This window comes from Meriones unguiculatus, assembly GCF_030254825.1.
Source record: "Meriones unguiculatus strain TT.TT164.6M chromosome 13 unlocalized genomic scaffold, Bangor_MerUng_6.1 Chr13_unordered_Scaffold_45, whole genome shotgun sequence".
NCBI classification, from domain to species: Eukaryota; Metazoa; Chordata; class Mammalia; order Rodentia; family Muridae; genus Meriones; species Meriones unguiculatus.
Genome location: NW_026843652.1, coordinates 690,056 through 708,905, shown reverse-complemented (window position 1 = coordinate 708,905; position 18,850 = coordinate 690,056).

Below are 18,850 nucleotides of genomic sequence, written 5' to 3'. Positions count from 1 at the left end.
TCTGCATATAGAAACTGCTGATCTAATTCAGGATAATTTGGATTTAACATCACTGTTTCTTCAATTAAAATGAGCAATCAGAAATAGAAATAATCCACTGTATATAACATAGATCAGATATGATATGGGTCCACAAGGCCCTCTAGCACAAGACAATGATGAAATTGATCAACTATTGATAGGAAGCGTGTTAGAGGCCTCAGAATTTCATTAAAACACCATGTTAACAGCAAAGGTTTCAAAAGAGAGTTTTCTATCACTTGGCAACAAGCCAAAGAAATTGTGTGAAAATGTCCCACTTGTTCATTATATAATTAAACTTCACTAACTGCAGGAAGTAACCCTATCAGTAAATAAAGAAATGAAATTTGGTAAATCACGTGTTTTATTTTATAGAGTTTGGTAAACTGAAATATGTGCACCATACTATAGACACATGTTCAGGGTTCTAATGAGCAAAAGCCATAAGTTCTGAGAAGGCTAATTCAGTTATTATGTATTTATTAGAGGTGATGGAAGTTATGGTTATTCCTACACAAATTAAGACTGATAATACTACATTTTATGTCTCTAATAAAATGGAAAGATTTTTTTACATATTTTAAGATAAAACATGTAACAGGTATACCCCACAATTCTGCCAGTCAAGCAGTCATTGAAAAATTGAATCGTACTTTAAGGGACATACTTAACCGAGAAGGTTGTTACCCACCCCCAGAGATAGATTACATAATGATTTATTGACCTTTAATATCTTAAATGTTAATGAACAGCAATCAGCAGCTGCACAGAGACACTGGGTTATAGAAAAAAAAACTGCTGAATTATTTCAGCCTATATATTTCAAAGATACCCTAACTTCACAATGGACAGTAGGGAATGTGTTACACTGAGGAAGAGGTTTTGCAGGAGAAGAGAAATTATAGGTTCCTTCAAAACTAATAAAAATCAGATATCACAGAGGAAGACCACCGGAAGACCTTGGCCACACACAAGAAGAGAGAAATCAAGAAGACCAAAAAGAACAGGTAATATAATTTGATAATCCCTTCACATGGGAACAACTCTAAAATTGACTGAGACATAAAAACAAAATGTCTCTAACCAGAACTTCAGCAGTAAATGGCCAATAAATCCTTGGCTATAATATCCTCAAAATTTATTATGCCATTCTTTTAATTGACATTGATGCAATTGGTTCACAGTTTAATTTTATTCTGAATATCTCATACATTTATAATTTTATTACTGTGTAATGCTTGTGAGAAATTATGTTTTCAGAACAAAAGGAGTGAATACTAGAGATGCTGGACCAAACCTGACAGAATCCTCCTTCCAGCATGCTGAGACATTGACACATCTGTTTCAGTATCTTGCATGTTCCAGAATTCTGCTTGTTCCTGCCTCAACTGCTTCAATTACTGTTTCTCATCACGACCTGTTCCCAAGAGAGCTTTGAAGAAAGCTGCAAATCTTAATTGGTCCCACATTTTAGACTGTTCTAAACAGGACTTTTATTATTTTCTCAACATTCAAAGACTAGAGCACAAATATTGCTTACTTAATTAAACATTTTTCCAATTTTCTTTTGGCCCCCAGTAAGATTTCTGCATGTCCAAAATGTCAGCTAGAAGAAATCAATGAGAATGATGTCTAATTATCCTCAAGGGGGGTTGGGTAGGTTTTTGGTTTTTTTCTGTGGCTACAAGTGTTTATTGTCGTTGGGAGGTGTTTATAAATTACTAATGGTCTTATTCGGACTGAAACTGTTATGCCCAGTTTGGGAACCCCAAAAGACCAGGGATACACTCTGCTGTAAATACATGAGGTTTTTAAAATTGTATACATGTTCAGACATGGGACACAAACTTCCTGTGGACATAGGAGAGGAATGTATCCCTGAGATCTAGGGAAGCAAGGTTTTTATGAGGCAAAACTGCAAGCAGGGACTTACATGCTTTGGCATTACATGATCGGGTAAGGGAAATTGACTTTTGAAATGATTGGTCCATTTTAGGCACCAAGACTACACACAGTTCTGGCCTGGTCCTATGGGCCCGTTTCCTAGCAACTGTATAATTAATGGGCAGGAAAGAATGCAGTAAGGCTAATTTGTCCCCTCAGGGCATTAAGGCTAGTTCTTCCCCAAGGAGGCTGGACATGTCTCCAACTAACTAGCCTTTATTCATGCTTATGCTTTAAACTTTAAAACAATACCCACTGATTTTAAGTCTTTGGTCTCTCAAATTCACAAAGAATTAATGTAATTGAGATTTTAAAAATGAAATAAAATGAAGTTTCAAATCTTTCTTCCATCTGCTATTTTTCCCATAAACTCTACTGTGTGCCTTCTTTGTGAAAGGAACCTGGCAATGTGCCAGCAGGCCTAGCTCTCATTTTTTTATTTCAATCTTATTATTATTATCATTATTATTATTAATTTGGGTTTTTGAGACAGGATTTCTCTGTGTATCCCTGGATGTCCAGGCCTCTTTGTATACCAGGCTGGCCTTGATCTCACAGACATACTCACAAACATCTACCTGCCTCTGCCTCTGCCTCCTGAGTGCTGGGATTAAAGGTGTGTGCACTGTGCTTGGCAGGACTTTCTTATAGCCTGGTTGAAGTCATACTTTATGACTTAGGACATGTCTAGACAAGTGAGTGTGAAGAGCTGGCAGGGATGCAAAGCCTTGCTTTTGGAGACAGGGTTTTTCTTGTGGCCTTGCATATCCTGAACTCGTTTTGCAAACCCATATGGCCTGGAACTCACACCAGACTCTGCTTGCCCCACTGACAGCCACAGGCATGCGACACCACACCTGGCTTCTTGTTATAATCTTTAAAAAATGATTTATACTCTCTGTCTGCCTTCCTGAGACCAGCCCTGTTTTGACTGGGACAGTTGGCACTCACTAAAAGAAATGGGGGGCAGGGACTGCAGGATTACTTCTACAGTGATCAGGGACTGGCTGGACCTTGGCTGAGCAGGGAATTTAAACTGGACACATTTAAGCTGGGAATACATAAATTTAAGCTGGGGCTGTGTGTGCAATGGACTAGCTTTACTTACTAATGAACCCTTGTGCTTTTTCCCCCTCTTCTAAGAAGTGTAAATCCCATCTATTTGTTTATTTTTACACGTATGACTGTTCTGCCTCCATGGTGTGCCTGGTGCCTGAAGAGGCAGCATTGACAACCCACAGGTATACCCTTGAGTTTTTCTGTTGCCATCTATTGCTACTCATGGGACCTACACATTAGTCTGGTTTGTTGCCTCAATGAGAGTCTCTTGGAGAAAAATAAGATTTTCATTTACTATCATCATTATTATTATTGTTATTATTATTAAATAGGGAATGAGTGTTCTTTTTGGAGGGATGGAAACTATTTATGATTCATAGTGTAGTTCTCTTTATTATGGAAAATTTGTTTATTATTTGTACACTATTCTGTCTGCATGCCAGAGGAGGACACCAGGTCTCACTATAGATTGATATGACCATGTGGGTGCTGGGAATTGAGCTCAGAAACTCTGGAAGAGCAGCCTGTAATCTTAAACTCTGTGCCATCTCTTCTGCCCCCTTATTTCTTATTTTTATTTTTTAAATTTTTATTTATTCATTTTACATCCCCGTCTTAGACCCCTCTGTCTTCTCCTCCCAGTCCTACACTCCCTGTTTCTCCTATTATACCTTACCTGGCCCCTCACAGAAGGGGATCACCCTGCCTCTCCTGTGCACATCCACCCACCCCAGCACATCAAGTGGCATCAGGACTGAGCACATACCCTTTGCCTGACGAGGCAACCCCAACAGGGGAAAGTGAAAGAAGAGCTAGCTTGTGGGTCAGGGTGCATTCATATGTGTGTTGGTCCTGGTGTGTTTACAAGGCCTTGTTACCCTTGTGTCTTTCATCCACTCTGGTGCTTACACTTTGCACACAGAATGTCTTGTGCCCTTAGGGGCTGAGGGTTTCTTAGAGACATCTCATTTAGGGTGGAATGGTCCAAGGCCTCTCACTGTTTGCATATCGAATGGATGTGGGTCTCAGTATTTATTTCTATCTGCTACAGGTGGAAGTTTCCAATGATGGCCTAGCAAGGCACCAATCCATGAGTATAGCTGTGCTCCTTTAGCACAACTGTAGCGTTTAGATTTCTCTAATATACTTGGCCTCTGTAGACACAGGTTCCTGGCCACTCAAGCAGTATTGGATTAAGGTTCCTTCTCATGGAGTGGGCCTCCATGGCTGGGTTGGTGTGTACTTTTCTCTTCTGGTGGCATGCAGCATATGTTCCAGTATCGCAAACAGCAGTCTATAAGTGTGAAGGTTCTCGGTAGGTGTCAGCTTGGATTCGCTGTGTCCAATGACTTGTGAAGGTGTTGTCCTCAGTAACAGAATCTTACCATCAGGTTGGGAAGAGCACTGGAGGATGGACACACGTTGGGTGGCCCCAGGCCCTGCTTTGATCTAGCACAGAGACCTCCTGCATACCGACTCCACCGGACTCTGGGAAGCCTGCTCTCAAGACATGCCCTTGTCTGTTCTTATTAAATTTAAATAAATACATAGTATTAAATGAAAACATCATATATATATAAAGCTAGTTATTAAGTGACACGTGTGCTCCACCAGAGGGCACCAGATTCCTTGACAGATGGTTTGAGCGACACCGTTTGGTCCCTGGGATGGAACCTGGCACCTTTATAAGAGAGGGATTCTCGGTCTGATGGCTGTTGCGATGACAAAGGTCGGCTTTTTTTTTTTTAAGATTCATCCATCCATGTATTCATTCATCCATTTATTCATTCTGCTTGTGCACCAGAAGAGGGCACCAGATCCCATTACAGCTGGCTGTGAGCCACCATGTGGTTGCTGGGAATTGAACTCAGGAACTCTAGAAGAGCAGCCAGCGTTGTTAACCTCTGAGCCATCTCTCCTGCCTCCAGTTATTTTTAATATTTAAAAGACATTTATTTTCCATGTGAGCGCATTTCTGCCTTCCCAAGACTAGTCCTCCTTTCACTGGGCGACTCAAAATTAATTTTAAAAAGGGGGAGGGACCTCAGGATCCCTTCTCCAGAGACCAGTGACCAGCTGGACTTCCTCTGATCAGGAGAATTCAAAGCGCTCATTTTTCCTGCACACAAGTGCAGCAGCCCTGTGTGTTTACTTCCGGTACCAGGGGGCGGGGCGATGGCATCACAAATTGGCTCCGAAAGGCTCCTGATCCTGAAGACTGCGAGGGGCACAGGGCGGGGACATTGACAGAACACCAGGGACCAGGGAAAACGCTGTGGGCTTTGTGACGACAGGGAAAGCGCTCCCGGGGGATACTTCTGGGTCCTGACAGAGCTCCAGGCTAACTAGGGAGGAGGAGGATAGCTTGGGAGGGTGTAATGCAGTGCATATAGCATTCTGGGATTTGTATTTCTGCGTCTGCGACCCGGCAAAGCGACGATATAGTGAGACCTGGCTATGTTACTACAATCAATCCCAGAAGTCCTTGCTCTTAGGCACTTTTCACAGAGGCTCCCGGCCTGCACAATGCACTTTGGGATTATTTGTAGTTCCCTGGCTATGGAGTGCTTGGCTTTAGGATGGAGTGCTTGACTTTAGGAATTTCCGTGTATGGGACATTTCATCATTGGTTCAGTGCTCTCTCCTAAGGATGTTCACAGTCGTACAAGTAAAAACAGATTTTTTTTTTTTGTCTATGAGACACATATAATACAACGTGAGTGGCTAGAAGTGGAGCTGAACTGCAGTAGATAGATTTAAAACCTGGACAGCTCCTAAGAGGGTGGATGGGGTATTGGAGCTTTTGAACAGGACTGTGCTGAATGTTAAGTGGGACGCGAGCACCCACAAGCATACATGCCATGTCTTCAATGTGTTATGTACTGTTGAAAAAGCAGGCACTTAAGGAAAACTATAAGGTTATATTCCAAGAAGCTGGCAGTTGGTGGAAATTCAAAGTTCAAGAGTTAGCACAGCACCTCTTCATTTTCCTAGTTCCTCATTCTGCATCTTGTTATTTTCAGGTATTTCAGACCGAACAAACAGCACCTTTTCAGGCTGAAAATGGACTGTAGTTTTCAGTTCAGATAGGTAGTAGCATATGATTCTTGAGGATTCTCTTAGAAAACCCTTCCCAGTAACTCAAAAGTTGACTTCTCATGCCTGGTGTTGGAGTTTTTGTTAGATGGAGGGACAATTGTCAGCACAGATGGCAAAATTTCATTTAAACTAAATTTTAGTTTTATACAACAGCTTACATGGATTATACATATCTTAGATAGTTACTAATATTATTCCATATTACTTTTTCAGACATCCTTACCTTACCATCTTCCCTTTTGTATTTCTTTCTGTCTTACCTCCGAAATTATTATACCCCCTTCAAGTTTTTCCCATTTCCTCTTTCAAATCTCTATACCTTTCTACTTCCTTCTGCCCCCACACACTTCCATTCTCACCTTGGAAATGGTCACTATTTCATTCTTGGTTTTTTAATTACTGCCGGATATAGACTCACATATGAGTACACACATATTCCGTTTAAAGCTGGGAAACTTAGAAGAGAGAATATGTGAAAATTGTCTTTCTGTGTTTGGATTACCTCATATAACATGATTTTTTTTTCTAGTTCCATCTATCTACCTGCTAGTTTTATGTTTGCATACTACTCAATAGTGATGCATTTTAAAATCATGACCTAAAGAGCTAATATTTAATTCATTTTAAGGTTATTTAATAATTACATCATTTTGTGCCTTCTCTTTTCTTCCCTCCAAACCTTCCCACAGACCTCTCCTATTTCTTTTTCAAATTCATCTTCTTTTTTCAAATTTGTATTATGCTCTTAATATAAGTTGCTCAGTTTAATAATGTTACTTCCATGCATGTTTTCAGGGTTGATTGCTTGGTATTGGATAACTAAATGATTTTATGCTCTTTCCTGGAAATATTTTTTTTCTCATACTCTCAGCATTTATTAGTTCCCTGCAGATTTTTGTGTAGGATTAAGGACAATGGTTTCTTCCTAGACCACTTTTGCATGTCTATTAGCATTTTCAATTTTTAGTTCGTTTTTATACAGGTATATTGGTAAGCCTTTTTTTCTTTATTTTTTTTATATTGGTCCATCTTATGGGTGTAGCTTCTGGTATTATTAGGAGACACATTACCAGACCATACTCTGATCTTCTGCCATATATATATATATATATATATATATATATATATATATATATATATGTATATATATATATATATATATATATATATATATATTTACCTCCTGTTATGCATGATCACTGAGTCTTAGATCTGGGAATTGTTTTGTAGATGTATCAGATGTGACTGTTCTCCAGAATTCTGCCTTGTGATTGGTTGTGGTTTTCAAGGAAAACCTGATTTGTGGTTCAAGGAAAAGCTTCCTTGGTCAGTGGTGAAGTATACTTATCTATGTGCATTATTAAAAGAATTTAGGTTGCTACATGTTTATATTCATGCATGTACTTACATGTATTATAGGGATTTATGTAGATAATTCACAGTATGATTGCTTAAAACTCTTTAAAAAATTTACTGTTATTTCACCTACTTCCTTCTTTTATATTTATCCTGTAAAAGACCTGGGGTCTTACAGCTCAGGAGTTCAAGATCGCACTCTTCTCAGGAATTCCCACAGACCACAACTCAATGCAAAAGCAAGAGCATTTTTTTTTATTTCAATCGCGATAGGGTCACCCCTCAAAAGGCAGGAGATGGCCCCAAGCATGCAAAGCACAGGGTTTTTATACTTAAAAATCTGGCCACTTTTGCTCTATACATTGATTGGTAAGCAAGAATAGCATGAAGATGGTTTACGCCTAGTTGTTTGCAGTTTTTGGCCATTTGTGAGTTTTCTCAAAACAACTCACCCTGCCCTTCAAGAGCTACCTGCCTTTGGCTTCAATTCAAGGCTATCTCAGAGCAGTTCATCCTGCCATTTGAGACCTATGTGCCTCTGGCTTTAATTCAAGGATGGGAATGGTCACAGCTGTTTTTCTTTTAGAGTTGTTTTCATTCTCAGGTGGGCTCTCATCCCCCTTTTCTTTGTGCTCCAATTTTAACCCTAAAATTGTGGATCAATCTCAGAGAGAGATCGATACTGCCTCTGGAGCATCAGGACCTGAACCACACTTACACATTCCCTGACAAAGGCCAGTAATTGGTTAACAATACAGGGTACTATTGTGACAAGGAGCAAAAGGGTAGCAAAAGGTCCCAGTAAGAGAAGCACATAGGGGAGCATACCATTAAACCCATTCCAAAAAGGAGATTCTATTAATTCTCATCTTCTGTTTTCAAGAGCTTTTTGTAATTTTTTAATCTTTCCTTTAACAATGCCTGATTTATTAGTGTAAAAAACGGCATTTCTCCTGTGGGGCTAAGCAGATTCCTCCTTTTTCAACTGTAAGGAGGTCTAATCCCCTCTGGGTCTGAAGAACTACTTCTGCTAAGGAATTGAGCTGGTCTTGGAGGTCATTGATGGTGCTCGAAAGCAATTGTACATCATTAATTAACTGTTGGGACAGTTTGTTGTATTTATATAATAAAACACCCAAACCAGCTGACCCAGCGCCTATGGAAGCAGTCAGCCCAGTTTCCACTAACAGAGGAATGAACTGAATGGCTCTCTTCATTCTTCCAGCCATTAAGTCAAAGGTGGGGACTAGGACTGGCTCATCCCCTGGAATGATGCTAAGATCAGGGAGTTGCCTGTACACAGGTCCCAGTCCAATCTGTGGGCAAGAATGTATAGGCTTTATTATTCCTGCATAAGAAAACAGTGTTATTGTCAGGGCAGAGAGCTGTGGAGATGTCAATTGCTGAATCACAAATGGCAAAGGTAGCATCCCCTATAGGTAGATCTGAGCTATCATTTTTGTAGGGTTTGTCAAACAAGTAACATTTTGCTTGAAGAGAGGCTGCACTCTCAGAGGGGGTGCTGAGTGTCAGGACCCCTCAGCAGTGGAATAAGTGGCGTTGGGGGGGAGCTCCAGAGGAACAGGCTGCCCTTGTCAGAGGCAGAGCCAGAAGTCACTTGCAAGCGAAGGGTTGGTGTCATTTAGGAGGCTATGAGTGGCAATAATAACATCTACAGTCTGGGGGTCTAAAATAAAGTTTCCTGTACTATCAGGAAGAACCAGAGGGTGGTAATTGAGGGACGAGTATTCTTTTTTCTATTAACTCTTCAATGCATTGTTTAACCTGTTCTTGTCTGGCCTGATCCTGCACCCCTCCTCCATCTGAGAGGTGAATGGGAGGTACCTTTCTTCAGCGTACAGGCTTTCCTACCATCCCCGAACAAGGGGCTTGGAGTAATTAAGATCCATGGACTCCTGTTGGCACACTGTGGAAACAATCGTCTATCCTCATCTCCTCCCTGACTTGGTTCAATATGGCAGTGAAATAGGTGATGTTATCTTTTCCAGTACATTGTTGCACAACCCTATAGCAACTGCTATGCACAACCTGTTGATAGGTATCACAAGGGCAAGGCACGGGGCACCCATTTACATAAGGAATCATCTTAGGCTTGGTTACACAATGCCATTCTAAACTTGGGGTACTCCCTGAAGGTTGTAGGGCTCTATATGCCCATGTATCGCCAAACTCAACTTGAGCATAGGCCTTGTTGGGGCTCCAAATCTCACCAATAAGTAAGGCTCTGCCATTCATCACACCACCCTTGCAATCACAGGGTTTACCATACATTGCTTCCAGGGCCTTGTGAGCCTGGTGAGGATCACCAAAACTCCAATTGAGTAAAAACAGCACCACCCAGAGGTACCATTGTCTGTCCACTTTACTAGTCAAAGAGTTCATTGTCCCTGATGAGTTTCAGTTTTAACAGGTTGCTGGAGGCTTGGACTTTCCAGGTGTCAGAAGGTTTATGAAGAGCAGGCTTGACATATGACCCATGGATCCAAGCTGCAATGCTCTCTACTTTGACGGCTGTTGGGGTGTTGAGCAGGACACAATAAGGAACCTTCCAACGAGGTTCCAAATTCTGGCTGCGGTGTCATAACAAGTACACCATCTCTCCAACCTAGAACTAATGGGGCACCTCCAAGGACCTGGGCGCATATGCACTACCAACCTTGCTCCAAATCTCTTTCTGAATAAGTTGCAGTCCTTTTCACCTGGACAACAAGTCAGAGTTACCACTAGTTATGTCAATGGGGTCCCCAAGAAGAGTCAGGGTAGCAGGAACCCCATATAGTAGTTCAAAGGGAGTTAAGCCTAGTATGGAGGGAGTATTTCTGACTCTAAAGAGGGCCAAGGGAAGGATCACTGCCCAGTCACCATCAGTCTTCATGGTCAATTTAGTGAAAGTCTCTTTGAGAGTTCTATTCATTCTCTATACCTGTCCTGAACTTTGAAGTCTATAAGCACAATGTAACTTCTAATCAAGTCCCAGAAACCTGACCACCTCCTGGTTTACCTGAACAACAAAGGTTGGCCCGTTGTTTGACCCAATTACCTTTGGAATACCAAACTGAGGAAAAATGTCTTCCAGAATCTTTTTGGCCATGACCAGGGAGGTTTCTTTCTTTGTGGGAAAAGCTTCCACCCATCCTGAGAAAGTGTACACAAAAACCAGTAGATATTTATTGCCATCTCTAGATGGTCTACTTTCAGTGAAATCCACTTCCCAATGCATTCCAGGTCTAGTTCCTTGTCACTGGCCAGCAATGACACCTGAATACCACCTGAGAGAGGGCTGGGAAAGAGAGAGAGAGACAGGGTGACACAGAGAAGGACACTGAGTCTACATGCTGATCCAAGTGTCAGTTTAATGGACGTCAGGTTAACACTTAAGTAGGCCAAAAAGTACAAGCAGTTTCTCCTGTAGGAGCTTTACATGGTCAAAACATAGGAGAGCTCACTCAAGGTTACACAGCGCCTGCTGTCTGGTTACTATGGTTGCACACAGTTTCGCAGGGTCAGAGCTGTCTGCTGTAGGACCACCAAGGTCAGTTTATAAGAAACTGGACTTTGGAAAATAGCCAAAGCCAAGAGGCCAGATTCCACTGTTCAGATGCCATTAACTCCAAATTTGCCATATACTCCAAAAAGGCTGCCACAGTTCCTCTCAGCTGCTTCCCTGGAAGCAGCTCTGGAAACTCTTACCTATGTTTACCTACTGGCAAGGTTCACATGCCCTAGTCACTGTCTCAGTCAGGGTGGTGAGGTTTAGTATTCAGTACTGGGATGGGTTGGCAACTTCAGCTAAATTCTTTGCCCGCAATTGAGTCCACTTATGCATCTGAGTAATTAATCTCTCAGTGTCTTCCTGTGGTACAATGATCTTACCTTTAGAGTCAATCCATGCCCCCACATAGGTGTCAAGTATCCCCTGTGTTTTACCATATTAACTTTAAGTCACTTTCTGAGTAGTTTAGTCATTCTTCTCTGGGCAGTTCAGCAGTTAGTACCACTAGGACAGTTTCCTCTAGCAGCTGCTTTAGCCTCCTGATCGGCCATGTTATTCCCCTTTCCTGCCTCGGAAATCCCGTTCTGATGTCCCAGACAATGAATAATGCTTACCTTTTCCAGCAGCAACAAGGCATTGAGCAAAGTCAGAATCTCATTTTTATTTTTTATCTCTACCAGCTGATGTTAGCAGAAATCTCTGCTGATAGATGGCCCCATGTACATGGGCTGTTGGTAAGGCGAACCAACTATCAGTGTAGATGTTTATCTTTTTACCCTTTTCCAGTGTTAATGTCTGGATTAAAGCAATCAATTCAGCTCGCTGAACAGATGTGCCCTCCGGCAACGCCTGGGCCCAGATTACCTGATGTCCATCTACCACCACTGCCTCTGCCTTTCTCTTCCCGTTCTACAAAAAACTGCTCCCATCCTTATAGTGTGTCACCTCAGCATCAGGAAGAGGTTGATCTTTCAAGTCCTTTAGCCATCCCTGTTCCTCTGCTAGAACCTGTAAGCAATCATGCTCCAGGGGCTGGATTTCTGGATCTGGCAATAAGGTGGCAGGGTTTAGCCCTGTAGCCGGGGCAAAGGTGACTCTATCATTATTCAAGAGCAAGGCCTGGTAATGTGTCTTGCTGGCATTCATGAGCCAGAAATCAGGTGGCTGCCTTAAGACACTCTCAAGGGCATGAGGAGCACAGATGATGAGGTCCTGTCCCAGAGTCAGTTTGTCTGCATGTTTTACTAGTGCCGCCACTGCTGCTATTATTTACAGGCAGGTTGGCCATCTTGCCACTACTCAATCAAGTGTTTTGGATAGATAGGCTACTGGTCTCTTTCAGGGTCCAATTTTCTGTGTTAACACCCCATTGGCCATTCCCTGATTCTCACACACATAGAGATGGAAGGGTATGGTTACATCAGGGAGTCTCAATGCTGGGGCCAATATTAAGGCTTGTTTGATATTACCAAATGCAGCTTGTTCATCCTTTCCCCAGATGAAAGAGTCACTGCCCTTTGTAAGGGCATGCAGAAGGGCTGCCATGTTGGCAAATCCCGGGATCCACAGCCGGCAAAACCCCGCTGTACCTAAAATTTCCCTTCAGTAGTTCAGTAGTCTGTAGAGGGGGAATATGAAATACAGTCTTTTTTCTAGCCTCCGACGGCCATCTCTTTCCCTCTTTTAATATATATCCCAGATAACTGACCTGTTTCCTGCAGAGATGGGCCTTTTTCGCTGTAGCTGAGCTTACCCATCTCTTGCAACAGCTGGTCGGTGGCCTCAAAACAGGTTTCTTTACAATTTGCAGCTAATAGAATGTCATCTACATATTGGAGAAGAGTTACCTGTGGATTGGTGGCCCGGAGGTGTGCCAGGTCCCAAAGAAGGGTTTCATCTTCCTTTTGGGACAATTCTTGATCCAATGTCCTTTCTCCTTGCAATAGGCACACTGATCCTTAGACAGAGGGCCCTCTGATTTCCAGGATCTCTCTCCCTATCATTATGACTGCACTGCGGTGGCCAGGATCTTAGTCAACTTTCTGTCTTGCCTCTTATCCTTTCTCTTTCTCTTGCTTCCTGCTCTTTCTGCTTTCTTTCCTCTTTCTCTTCTTCCATCTCCCAGCTGTAGAAAACCTTTTCTGCTACCTGCACTAAATCCTTAAAGAACTTGTCCTGTAAACCCTCTATTTTCTGGAGTTTTCTACAAATATCTCTGGCTGACTGGTCTATAAAGGTAATAGTCACCATTGGTTTATGCTCATCTAAGATAGGGTCATAGGGCGTAAACTGACAGTATGCCTCTATCAACCATTCCAGAAAGGCTGCAGGAGATTCATGCAGCCCCTGAACCATCTTTCTTACCTTCATCAAATCAGTGGGATTTCAAGCAGCCCCATGGAAACCCGCAATTAGAGTCTGACGGTAGACCTCCAGTCATTCCCTACCTCCAGATGTGTTGTAATTCCCGTTCAGTGGGTTAGGGGAAAGCCATCATCAATCTCATTAGGGAGGATAGAAGGCCTCCTGTCCATTCCAGGCACAGTCTTTCTCTTCCCAAGGAGGACCCGTCTCGTTCCTCAGTAGTTAAGAGGGCCTGCAAGAGTTTCTGGCAATCATCCCAAGTGGGCTGGTGAATAGGACAGATTCAAACAAATATGTGCCTTTTATCTCACCTCCAAGAAATGATAGTCACTGCCTGTCCCGTAATAAAGTCGTCCATCAAGAAAGTCAAAGAAGCAACAATGATAGAGACAAAGAAAACAAGAAAGGCAGTTACACAAGGACACCCTTACGGGTGGTACTACAGAATTCTGATTGAGAGGCTGCCTCATGGCGGCTGTCTCTGAAGAGAAACAGATGGGAGGAAAACCATCCCGGAACTAGCCTCCCCAAATGGAATCTGGAAGGTCCTCCAGTTCCCAGGCAACCGATATTCTGACAAGTTTGTCTATCGCAGTGACTGAGCATATGACCAAAAATGTCTAGATAGGTGACTAAAGAGAAACAGTGGTATACCAAAAATCAGACTAACCTGTTCTGAGCTCACTTCTGAGCCCAGCCAGTTGAGTGTTAAGGAAGGGCACACTGTTTTCCGGGCAACGCACCAAAATGTAAGACCTAGAGTCTCACTTCTCAGGAGCTCAGGATCTCGCCCTTCACAGGAAAACTCACAGACCACAATTCAATGCAATAGCAAAAGGTTTTATTGCTGTCGAGATAGGGTCGCACCTACAAAGACAGGACATGACCCTGAACATACAAAACAGGATTTTTATGCATGAAAATCAGATCACTTTTGCTCTACACTTTACAGCTGGTTGTTCCTCAGAACAGTTCACCCCGCCCTTCAAGAGCTATCTGCACCTGGCTTCAATTCAAATAATAACAGTTGTTTTTCTCATTCCCAGGTGGTCCCTCATTTGTTCTGATGATGAAATCACTGAATAATGTCATGTTGCAGTGTTAAGAGTGCAGGGATCTGTTTAGGAGCCTGTGCAAAACAACTGCCTCATTCACTAAGGTAATTCAAGGCCCTGGAGAAAACTGTTCACCAACTTCATACAGAGATTGGATTCAGCTCTAAAGAGGGTAGTACCGGACTGACACCAGATAAGCACTGATGCCATTCTTGGCGCATGATACTGCAAATACCACATGTAGGAGAGCATTTAGAGCATGAAAAAGAGGAGCAGCCCCAAGAGAAGATTGATTAAGAGAGACAACTGCTATTGACTCTCAGGAACATCATGCCGACCTCACAGGACAAGCTACAGCTAGAGTTCCCAGTTCTCAAAAAAAAAAAAAAAAAAAAAAAAAACAAAAAAACAAAAAAAAAAACGTTGTGCTATTTTGGGTGAATCCAGGAATTTACCAAAAGAACTGTGAGGTTAAAATCTCTAGAATGCAAAATAGGAGGTGTGTTAACACAGAGGCAAGTTGTGCCTTTACTCACAGAAGGGAACAAGCAGATTTTGGCTCCAAGGGAATTCAAAGGTTCCCGGGGTTTCATGGCAGCTGTGGCAAGGGAAAGCACAGATCTAGGGATGACTGCTCTGAGAGGGACAAACAGGCTAACCTCTTGTCATCAGGAAACCAACAGAGGTGCCTGTCAGGCTTAGGCCCCTCATGCAACAATATGAGCTGTCTCCCATCACGCAGCCATGAGGTACTAGGCAGGTAGCAAAATCTCAACTGAGGATTTCAGATTTGATACACACCACTGCATGCAGCAGCACAGCTTTGCATCTGGCTGCATATAAACCTCTGACCCTAAGCACAAGGGTTCTATGTCACAAAGGAAATACAGCAGTTTATGGACCTGTGTATTCAGGGATTCTAAAGAGGATCTCTGGAAGAAGCAGAATAACTTCTACAGTATCTATTGTACACCCAGGTACTGTAGATGGGGACTGCAAGGAAGAAGTTAAAATCATGGTGCATGTAAAACACGAGATGCAAAAATAAGGCAGGGGTAGAATTGCTCAGCTGTTACTGTTCTCCTCCATCTAGGGCAAAGCCGCACCCTTAGGAAGGACAGGCACATTTGGCAGTACCGGAAATTGTGTGTTCTGGAAAGCAGTGTCTAATGATCAGAGATCCAAATTAATGGCAGCAACAAGTGGTGTTCATTGAAATGCAGGAGATGACTTCAGTATCCTCTCCCAAAAGTCTTGGGATCCACAATGTGTGCTTCTGAAGGTTCATATACAGTTTCTAGGAATCTGTAAAATTTCTCCAGTAGGACAAAGTGTATGGGGGATTAAATAGGTGGAACCAGAGGGTCCAAGAGGGAAGTTGACACCTTCTGTAGCCTGCCACTGAAGGAGAAATTCAGAAATAATTCCAGGAGTCTTTCTGCAGGATAAGTCTCCTCTCTGCCCAAATGCTTATACTTGCAGTTTCCTAACCATATTTAGATTGTTGAAATCATACACCGGGAGACTGAAGCTGAAAGGAACTTAAGGCAGAAGCACACGCAGAATGCAAGATCTGTTCTAGCCACGTTCCTCCTTGAGCATCAGCCAGAGCTGAATGAATGACTTCGTTAAAGTAGGCAAAGACTGCTCCTGGCTTCTGCCCCTTCTCCTTGCCTGATCATCAGAAGCCGTGCCTTAGACTCTCCCCTCAAACTCCTTGTGGGCCAACACAGGTGCGTACTGTGAGCTAAGTAGTGGAATTTGGGTAGAACACAAGACCACCTGTATCTGGAAAGGGTGCTTTAGGGTGGGATATGGGAAAATTCGCAGGAGGAAGGAAGGGTTTCACAGTTTGGAAGCAGAAGGGCGTTCCACGGTTTAGCCTGTAATTGGAAGCCTCGAGGGAGTGGGTGGGGCCTAGGTCGGTATTTAAGGGTGAGCAGCGGACCCCTTTACGCATTTGCCATAGCCTGCACTGTCCTGAGTGTTGTTCTGAGTACACACTGGAGAGGAAGAATTCCTACCAAAGTGTCCTCGGCAGGATGGAAGATCAGGCAGATGTGGGTGGCTGCAGTAAGATAAAGACATCCCTGCATCTAAAGACTGTTTGGCAGGCTAAGCAGAAGGAGGTCTTGCTCTCAGTTTTTGCCAAGACACCTTACCCGAGCTTCAGGACCAGGCAGGAACTGGCCAGGGAATTTGGGGTTCCAGAGTCCTGCATCTGCATGTGGTTTCAAAACTGCAGAAATAAGACTGGCGTGTCGAGGAAGACCTCAAAACAGACCACCGCAGGCTCCAGGCATGAAGCCTCCCAACAGCCTCCTGAAAAGCTTGTCGCCAGGGTACAACAAGCAAGAGGCCCGCCCTCAGAATGGAGAAGGCCTCGAACCCGGCTTAGTCCAGCGCAGATCAGCATGCTAATCTTTTGAGATCTCTCCATCCCCAGACTATGCCACGAGAGTGCAACTGGCACTGAGCACAGGTTTGCCTGAGGACACCCACCACATATGGTTCCAGAACAGAAAGGCCAGGCAGAAAGGCCGCGCTGGAGGCAGCACAGCTAAAGGTGAGGACCTGTCTGCCTCTCCTGGCCCAGAAAGGGCTCCTGGAGCATCGTATTGCATTGAGCAGGAGGCTTCCCGCGACAGCTTGTTGACACCGGGTTCTGCAGGAGGCGAGTATGGAGAAACGTTGATGCCAACATCCGAGCTCACCTTCTCCACAGAGGCCTAACCAGAACCCAGCAACTCCTGCCCTGCACAGCTTTTCCTGGATCAACTGCTGAGTACAGCGGAAGTCAAGGAACAGGTACCAGCTGCTCTGGACCCAGATGACCCATGAGAGCAGATCGAACCAACACTTGAGGCTCCTCTCACGGAAGAAGAATATCAGTCTCTGTTGTATGATATTTGACCCCATTGGTAACCCCTAGAATTGGGACTGTAAAACTCTGTTGCTTGGACCCTCACCTGACCATTGTCTCAGAGACTCCAGCCAGAAATGAGCTTGGACAGATGCTCAGGCTTGCACCTAAGAAAGGTGCAGAGCTCTAGCGATCCTGAGTAAGTGTTGGGAAAAAGATGGAAGGCCCTGGAGGTGCGAGGAACCTCACAAGAAGACCAACAGAAACAGGTGACCCAGACCCCTGGGCGCTTGAAGAAACTGAGCCATCAAATAAGGAGCATGCTTGGTCTGGACCTAAGGACCCTGCACACACGTAGCAGGTGGGAGGTGAATCCTTGTGCTTAATGTGGGTTGCCCTATGAGGGAGGTGTTGTGGAGTGGCACAGCGCCGGTGGAGAGTTGTTTCTAGCCTGGATTTTGTTGTTTCTAACCTGGACGGTTTTTGAAGGACAGTTATATCATGTTAACGGTTTTTGAAGGACAGTTATATCATGTTAGCTTCAATTATGATGAGGATAAATATGTAATTTGTCTGTTATTGTACTCTGCATCATTAAATTACTTTTAGGCATTACTATGACCTGGTTATTGTTTTCATTTGGAAGTTAATGTAAAGAGGAGATATGATTATCCTTCAAGCTGAGAAGATGTGTGATCATGAGTCTTGGTTTTTAACTTGACTGCATGTGGAATTAAGCAAAACACCCAAATTAAGGACACAATTGTGAAGTACTCTTCCTTATTTGAAGTAGTCTTCTCTACTTCTCTTCTGGATCTATAAGGCTGAAAAACACACCTTTAATCCATATCTTCATACTGCAAAACCAACCAATCACCTTTGCCTCATCTTCTACTGGAAACCTATACAAGGACATGGAAGAAGGAATATTTTACTCTTTTCCTTTTCCCTTTTGCTTTGGTAGCAAGTCTATTTCTTCATTGACTATAGAACCTTCTTCTTGAGGATTTCAGTGTATTTGAAGGTGAGTTGCGCCAACCAGCCTCATGGACCAAGCCACTGATAGATTCCTTGATTTTCCATTTTTAGCCATCCACTGTTGAATTAATTGACTCACAGATTGTAAATCATTCTCATAAATCCTTTCCTATAAAGAGAGAGTTAGAGGGAAAATAAACTATGCATATAATTATCTTTCACATAGAACTACCAAATTTTCTGCTTTTAATAATGTTATGTAATTCATTCAGGAATCACTTAAACAACAGTAATTTTCATATGAGGAGTTATAGAAAAAATATTCATCACCATGCAAAGTCAAAATGCTATATAACTTTTTGGGTATATTGATGGACTAGGAATTAATTTTTTTTATGCAGTTATATTCTAAAATATCATAATTGAATTACAAGTATTTTAATTTTTTGCAGCATTTATATATAGTTTATTTTTACCTCAAATTAGTCCCTTCTTTGTCTTAATTCCCTCAAAACACATTAAAGTGTGTTCATTTTTCATTTTCATAGGTTACAGAGATTCTATTTTATATGGGGATGACATCATGAAAATTAACTG